An 8,564-nucleotide genomic window follows, 5' to 3' on the forward strand; every position below is an offset into this window, starting at 1 on the left:
ATGATAACAATAATCACACACCCCTCCCCCGAAAATGAAATATAAAAATCATTCAAATTCCTTTCAATATCATTAGTCTTCGAAACTTTACCGCCATTTTTCATTTCGTGACGTCACAGGAAAAGTTACTCTCACCGTGAACAGTAACCGCACATATAAAAAGATCCACACGTTAATGTACTAATGTGTGCAGTTAAACAAAAAACAAAACAAAATATTACTATATTACGGAGGAACCATAGAAGCTCCTAATGACTACGCGTGGCGTAATATTACTCTTATTGGCTAAATAAAAATGGCGGGTTTGTCGATGAGTCGATCGCTTACAACAACAAAATTGGCGCGCACAGAAAGGGGGGTAAAGCTTCATTATTTGTTTGATATAGATATTCACCTTTTAAAAAAGAATCATTACTGCTAATAGGATACAATAAATCATTAGCAGAGGAAAATAATCATAGTCATTTGGTAATCTCATTAATGGAATGATTGCCGAGGTAATTGACCTCTTGTGATTCGACTATTGGTTTAATTTGTCTGTGGACCATCAGAGTGCTTCCTCGGGCTCCGCGGACGACCGTTGAAATGACAGGTGAGATTAAACGAATTCTGTAGGCTAATTTGAGCTTTATGAAGAAAGAAAACAAAAGAAAAACAGCGTCTGCGTAAGGTAAAACAAACAAAAATATGGTCAAGGAGGCAGATAGAATAATGGAATAAACACAACAAAAGAATTGACTTAGATACAGACCCATACACAGACAGACAGATCGATAGCCAAACAAAGGTTATATTAATGTCAGACAAGTAGATATTCGAACACTCAGAATAACCGATCCAAAGGCACAGAGAGAGAGCCCGGTGCCTGAACAGATGCCCGAACCCATGGCAGTCAGTCAGTCATTCAGTCAGTGAGTCCGTGAGTCAAGCCGACGAGCGCGCCAGAGGGTTCGAGGTGCACAGAGCCCTCAGTCAGTGCTGTGGCGTCGTCGGGGAGGGACGCAGGTCGAGCGCGCTGGGGCCTCTCGCACGTTGCCGACACGCGCATCTCCGTGGCCGCTGCGTGGGATCCTCTCTCGCCGCTTCCGATCTCCGTGGCCTGTATTTCCCCACTTTTGTTTCCCCTCGCCGGTGTGTCAGGGCTCGGGGGAGTCCGACGCAGGATTTTAGGGAAAGCTGCAGGACGAAGAGCGTCGAAAGGAGGCCGACGACCATTCGCCCTGCATTGGGGGAGGAGGAAATGCACCCTTAGAACCTGAACGCCTCCGAGAGAACACCAGCTGATCCCTTTCCTCCAAAGATCTATTTTATTCTATTTTCTCTCATCCCAAAACGCTGATATGATCTCCGTGGACGCAGGTGTTAGGCGCAGAGAGGTTGGTGTTAAAAGTGCAGCTGATAAATGACCGCTGAATATTAAGAGTGGTCACAGTCACACGCCACCACGCGCCAGGGGGAAATACTGGGTCGGGGAATGCTCATCCATCCCGTGACATTCCCGGGTCAAAACGGAGCGCTTAAGGACGTACCCGAGTGAACGGCGTCTCGAAAGGTGATTGATGGAGCTAGAACTCAGCGGGTAAGAAGAGAGAGAGAGAGAGAGAGAGAGATAGATAGATAGATAGAGAGAGAGAATTAGAGAACAGGAAGAGAAACAGAGGAAGAGGAAAAGGGAGAAAGAACAAGGAAAATTATGTCACGACGATTAATGAATCGCTAAGAAAAAAATAAAAACAAAAAAACATGACCGTTTTGTGAATGAACATGATAGCGCAGAACCGGTCGAGCTGGAACCAAATACAACGAAGCCGGTTTCTACCACATATCCACACGAATCCGCTGCGTTCGTGGGTGAATATTTTTCTTTTTCGACCCGCATACATCCGCACCAAGTGGTAGACCCTGTTAATGTAAGTCATTTGTGTTGAGACTCCATGACTCACGCCAAACCAGTCATGCAAGTTTATGCAGACCTGGTAATCTTTTCTCACTCATCTTTTTATTATTAAAGAGGTGAACCAAAAGCATATGCTGACTGATTGCTAGTTCATGATAGGCGTGAATCCATCAGAAATTTGGAAAAAGTGGAAGAATTGTGAAATAAAAAGTGCTGTTAACGTATTATTTCGTCTGTGATTAGTAAATCGTAGAGAAGGAAAGTGAAAAAAGAGAGGAAATTGTGAACGAAATTGGGAGAATGAGAAATTGAAAGAGCCCAAAGATAACCAAGGGATTAAAGAGAAAATAGTAATTATTGGTGTTTACTATACGGCAGTTTTTCTCGAAGACGGAAGGAGAGAGAGAGAAATATCCCAGGGAATTAGAAGAGGAAAACAAAGTCAAAGGTGAGTACAGAAGATTCCGTTTTGTTGATGTATTGTAGTACATGGATCAATCTGCGAACGAACACGTATATGTACACTTGCGCAGGCACACGACGTACACACACTTCCACAGAGGCGCACATGCACACATATACGCACACAACCGCAAACACAGAACAGAAAAACAAAACAAGCACATACGCACGCGCGCGCACACGCTCAAACGCACATCGAAACACACACACACACACACACACACACACACACACACACACACACACACACACACACACACACACACACACACACACACACACACACACACACACACACACACAGTCAAACAGAAAACATAGCACAGTAATAACATGCATATACCCAGATAATAATAATAATGTCCACAATAATAATGTTTATGTCTGTTCACCGGAAACCGCAGAGTAACCAGTGTTTACTCTCGCTGTAAAGTTGACGACCACATCTTCCTAATTGATAATGATGACTAAAGTAATAACAACGACAACAATGATAGTGTTAATAGTGATAGTAAGGATGATTATGATAATGATAGTGATAATGATGATAGTGATAGTGATAACGATACCGGTAATAATGATGATGATAGTTACAAAAAAAATATTTATAATAATAATCATGGTTACAATAATGATAATGATAACGATTATCATCATATTGAAAATGTTTGTTAATAGTGATAAATGATAATGATATTGATACTAATTATAATGATAATGATAATGAAGATGATAATGATGCTAATAATAACGATAGTTATAATAGCAATACTGATAATGATGGTAATAATGAAAGTGATAATGATGCTAATAGTAATATTGATAAAAATGATCATAATTATAAAAATTATAATGGTAATAATGATAATGATGATTACAATGATAATAGTATTAATAATATTAATAATAATAATGATAATGATAATGATAATGATAATGATGATAATCATAATGATATAGTAATGATAATAATAGTAATGATAATAATGACAATAATAATGATAAAAGTAATAATAACAATAATTGTAATAATAATGATATTGATAACAAAAACAACAACAATAATGATAATAATAATAATAATGATATTAACACTAGTTATGGTAATATAGTAATAGTAATAATAAAACCAATAATGATAACTAATATTACTGATAAAAATGATTGTAAAAATAAAAATGAATATGATGTATATGATAATAATGTCATATGCATCATAACTGATGATAACTGATCATCATAACTCATAATGACAGTTATGATGATGATAGTAATAGTAATAACAAAAATGATAATAATGATAATGATGATAATAATTATAACAGTAATGGTAATAATAATAATGAATAATAGTATGATAATGATGATCATGATTATAATAATAATGATAATGATAATAATGATAACGATGATAATAGTAATGATAATGGTAATGATGATGGTAATAATGATATCAATAATAATGATAATGATAATGGTAAATATAAGGATAATGACAATATTGATTATAATAATTTAGATAATGATGATAGTAATGATAATATTAGTAATGATAATTATAATGATGATAACGATAATAATGACAATGATAATGATAATGATAACACCAATAACGATAATAATAATTCTGACATATATCTATCCCTCGAAGGTGAAGATAGAAGCGAGAGGATAAGACAGAGAAAGTGGATAGACGAATATTGGGAATAGGGCATGGGCGATGTGGGGGGTGTAGGGGGGAGGGGGAGGGGAGGGAAGGAGGGGAAATCCAGCTTAGGATGGAAATTGGTCCGAAATTGGGGATAGAATAGGGTTTACGAAAGACGGAGTACAAGAGAGGAGAGTATTAAAGGATATCAGAAAAAAATATATGTAAGAAGAGAGAGAGAGAAGGAGAGAGAGAGAGAGAGAGAGAGAAGGAGAGAGAGAGATAGAGAGAAGAGATGGAGAGAGAGAGAGAGAGAGATGGAGAGAGAGAGAGAGAGATGGAGAGAGAGAGAGAGATGGAGAGAGAGAGAGAGAGATGGAGAGAGAGAGAGAGAGAGAGAGAGAGAGAGAGAGAGAGAGAGAGAGAGAGAGAGAGAGAGAGAGAGAGAGAGAGAGAGAGAGAGAGAGAGAGAGAGAGAGAGAGAGAGAGAGAGAGAGAGAGAGCAAGAGCTAGAGAGAGAGAGAGAAGGAGAGAGAGAGAGAAGGAAGAAAAGATAACTGAGAGAAGAAAAGAGGAAATAGTAACATAGACCGATAAATAACAGAAACAAATACAGGGAGACATTCATACATTTTGAGCCACTGGTATTGTCATTCCAACTCTTCGTTTTATTATAACTATTAATACCTTCATTACTCTTAATATCCTTAATATCTGGCAATGATGATGATGATGATGATCACCATTAACGTAATCGTTATCATCATTGTCATTAGCCTCATGATGATTAACAGTTCCCTGGCAGTCAGAACTAATAATAATGATTGAAATTATAGTAGTGTAATAATAGTAGTAGTGGTAATAGTAGTGGTAGTAGTAGTTGTGGTAGTAGAAGTGGTAGTAATAGTAGAAGTAGTAGCGATGGTAGAGGTAGTGGTAATTGTAGTATTAGTAGTAGTATTAGTGGTTGTGGTGGTGGTAGTAGTAGTAGTAGTAGTGGCAGTAGCAGTAGAAGTAGTGGCAATAGTAGTAGTAATAGCAATATCGGTGGTAGCGACTGTATCAGAATAAAACTGAATGACGATACTACTGTACTGTTATTATTATGAATGATGATAAAGATCTCTCTCGTTACAGCATCATCATTAGCCTCAGTAGCTTTGGTATAAAGAATTAGACTGATAACATATTGATGATGATGACGGGAATAATGAAAGGGATAAATGTTAACGGTAACACTCCGGTTAATGTTAGTGATCATTATGACAAAGATGATAATGATGATGATGATAGCGATAATGCTACTACTAATTATAATAGTTAAATTGGTGATAGGAATGATAATGATAAAAAATATATTAATAATGATGATAGAAATAATAATGATAATGGTATTAATGACAATGATTAGTATAATGATAATAGTGGTAGTAAATGATAACAGTAACAATGGCAGTAACACAATGGTGATAGCGATAATAACAAGAGCATTAGTAATAATAATGATGATAATAGCATCAACAGTAACAGAAACAGCAACAGTTTCAACAACAATGATAAAAACAATGTTGATAACAGTATCGATGATAATGATAACATCAATGGTCATTGTGAATAATGATGCAGTGATAATCACGGTGACAACGATACTAGTTAGAAATGATAGAAAGTCTACCTGTTATTATTGTAATTATCATTATGATTCCTATTCAGTTATTATCATAATCACTATCATTACTACTATTATCATTGTTTCATCATGATCATCATCAGCATTATCAGTACGATTGTGTTATTGTTTTTATTGTTATTCTTATTATTATCATTACCATTGGTGTTATCATTACTCCTACTACTTCTACTATTACTAAAGAATATTTGATTTTTATTCCCCTGCTGTTGATGAGAGTGGTTATCGTGACTGATGGTGAAAATATTTATGATAGTCATTGCAAAGAGGACTGTGGTGATGGATGTGATGGTCCGGGTTATATAATGTAAGATATTGATGATGGAGTGATATAGGATGCCAAATCAACTCAACAATTATTATTATTATATTTAAATCTTTAGTATACAACTGTGCACAGATAGCATGAAATATATGGACGTTATGGCAGTGACAGACACACATACACTGGCATGGTTCATTAACATTACAAAACGGTACACTGCACACGCACAGACAGGCATGACCTCACACACACACACACACACGATCACACACACGCGCACACGCACACGCACACGCACACACACACACACACACACACACACACACACACACACACACACGCACACACACACACACACACACACACACACACACACACACACACACACACACACACACACACACACACACACACACACACACACACACAACCACCATCACCAGCTCGATCCCACACACATACAACACGTGCACTCACAGACACAACAAGCATGCACACATAATCACACATGTTCACAACACACTCGGCTAAAGGAGGTATTTGTTTACTTGTCATACATATATATAGAACGTACACACTGTTCAGAGACTGTTGGTTGCAATCTTCTAAACGCTTGCTATTGAGGAAAGAGAAGAAGGAGAGGGAGATGAAGAAGAGGAAGATGAAGAGGAGGACAAAGACGGGGAGGAAGAGGATGAGGCAGTGGGAAAAAAGGAGGAAGAGGAGGAGGAGAGAATAGAGGGAGCAAAAGATGAATGAGGAGGAGGAGAGGGAGAAGGGAGTGGAGGGGGAGGAGGAGATAGAGTAGTAGTAGTAGGAGGAGAAGGAGGAGGAGAGGATACGAAGAAAAAGAAGTTAGTGAAGAAGAGGAAGAGGATAAGACAGGAGAAGAGGGAAGATAAGTACAAGAATACGAACATGAAGTGGAGGAGGAAGAGGAGGAAAAAACCGTTTTACGAGGCTCCGACCAGATTAACGTTATAATAAAAGTTCCTAATCATAAATTATTACTATTGAGGATTTCGAGTGAGATAGCGAAGCTCAAGGGAAGAAATGAGCTTTTCTGAGAATCCCAAAAAAGAACTGAGCCTCTGTAAATAGGCCTTTCTGTCTGCTGTTCTCTCTGTTCTCTCTGTTCTCTGTCTTCCGGCCTCTTGAAGAATTATATCATTATGTTTATTCAAAAATCTTATTCATTTCATGGTGTTCTGATTAACCTCAGCTCTCTCTCAATTCCCAGAAGGACCTAAAGCAGTGTTCATTTTTCTTATGTCTATCATGTTCCGTATCTATATGATGGACGGCGCTATCATTTTTCTCTAAAATCTTATTCATTTCATGGTGTTCTGATTAACTTCAGCTCTCTCTCTCTCTGAATTCCCAGAATGACTTACAGCTGTTGCAGTGTTCATTTTTCTTATGACCTATTATATTGTCTATGATATTTATATTATATATTGTCTATGGTGTTTATATGATATTATATAATGATTTTATTATATTGCCTATTATGTTACCTATCTATATGATGGACGGCGCTGCTTGCTTTTAGTCGACCAGTTTGTCTCGGGCTGAGTCACTGATAATGTATATCTAATATCTGGTTCCATTTTTGTTTACTTTTTTGTGTTGAAAATGGTGGAAAAGGCAGGATTCGTTTATATTGTAGAAAATCTTAGGTCTAAAGGAGGGTATTATTTATATTGATTAAAAAGATACTAGATTTTTTTTTTTTTCTTTTTTTTTTTTATAATAGATCTCTCTCTGAATTCCCAGAATGACCTAAAGCTGTTGCGCTGTTAATTTTCCTTATGATCTATTACATTGCCTATTATGTTACATATCTATATGATGGACGGCGCTGCTTGCTTTCAGTCGACCAGTTTGTCTCGAGTCACTGATAATGTATATTGAATATCTGGTTCCATTTTGTTTTACTTTTTTGTGTTAAAAGTGGTGGAAAAAGGAGGACTCGCATATATTGTAGAAAATCTTAGGTCTAGAGGGGGGGCATTTCACTATGACATTTTTTATATTAATCCAAAAAATACTAGAATTATAATTATTATTATTATTTAAAAAAATATTATCTCTCTCTCTCTGAATTCCCAGAATGACCTAAAGCTGTTGCGCTGTTAATTTTCCTTATGATCTATTACATTGCCTATTATGTTACCTATCTATATGATGGACGCCGCTGCTTGCTTTCAGTCGACCAGTTTGTCTCGGGCTGAGTCACTGATAATGTATGTTGAATATCTGGTTCCATTTTGTTTTTTTTTTACTTTTTTGTGTTAAAAGTGGTGGAAAAAGGAGGACTCGAATATATTGTAGAAAATCTTAGGTCTAGAGGAGGGTATTATTTATATTGATTAAAAAGATACTAGATTTTTTTTTTTTTATTATAGCTCTCTCTCTGAATTCCCAGAATGACCTAAAGCTGTTGCACTGTTAATTTTCCTTATGATCTATTACATTGCCTATTATGTTACCTATCTATATGATGGACGGCGCTGCTTGCTTTCAGTCGACCGGTTTGTCTCGGGCTGAGTCGCTGATAATGTATGTTGAATATCTGGTTCCATTTGTACTTTTTTGTGTT

General features: G+C 36.8%; 1 protein-coding gene across 1 annotated transcript in view; it reads left to right on the forward strand.

Annotated features, from left to right (window-relative positions):
* The first annotated feature begins 988 nt into the window (after positions 1 to 988).
* LOC113803181 (probable G-protein coupled receptor No9) overlaps positions 989 to 8,564 on the forward strand; it is a 213,267-nt gene continuing 205,691 nt past the window's right edge. The window contains exon 1 of the mRNA XM_070127561.1: positions 989 to 2,345. The gene's annotated coding sequence lies outside the window, so the exon portion shown is untranslated. The remainder of the gene's footprint in view (positions 2,346 to 8,564) is intronic.

Source organism: Penaeus vannamei, chromosome 11, assembly GCF_042767895.1.
Source record: "Penaeus vannamei isolate JL-2024 chromosome 11, ASM4276789v1, whole genome shotgun sequence".
NCBI classification, from domain to species: Eukaryota; Metazoa; Arthropoda; class Malacostraca; order Decapoda; family Penaeidae; genus Penaeus; species Penaeus vannamei.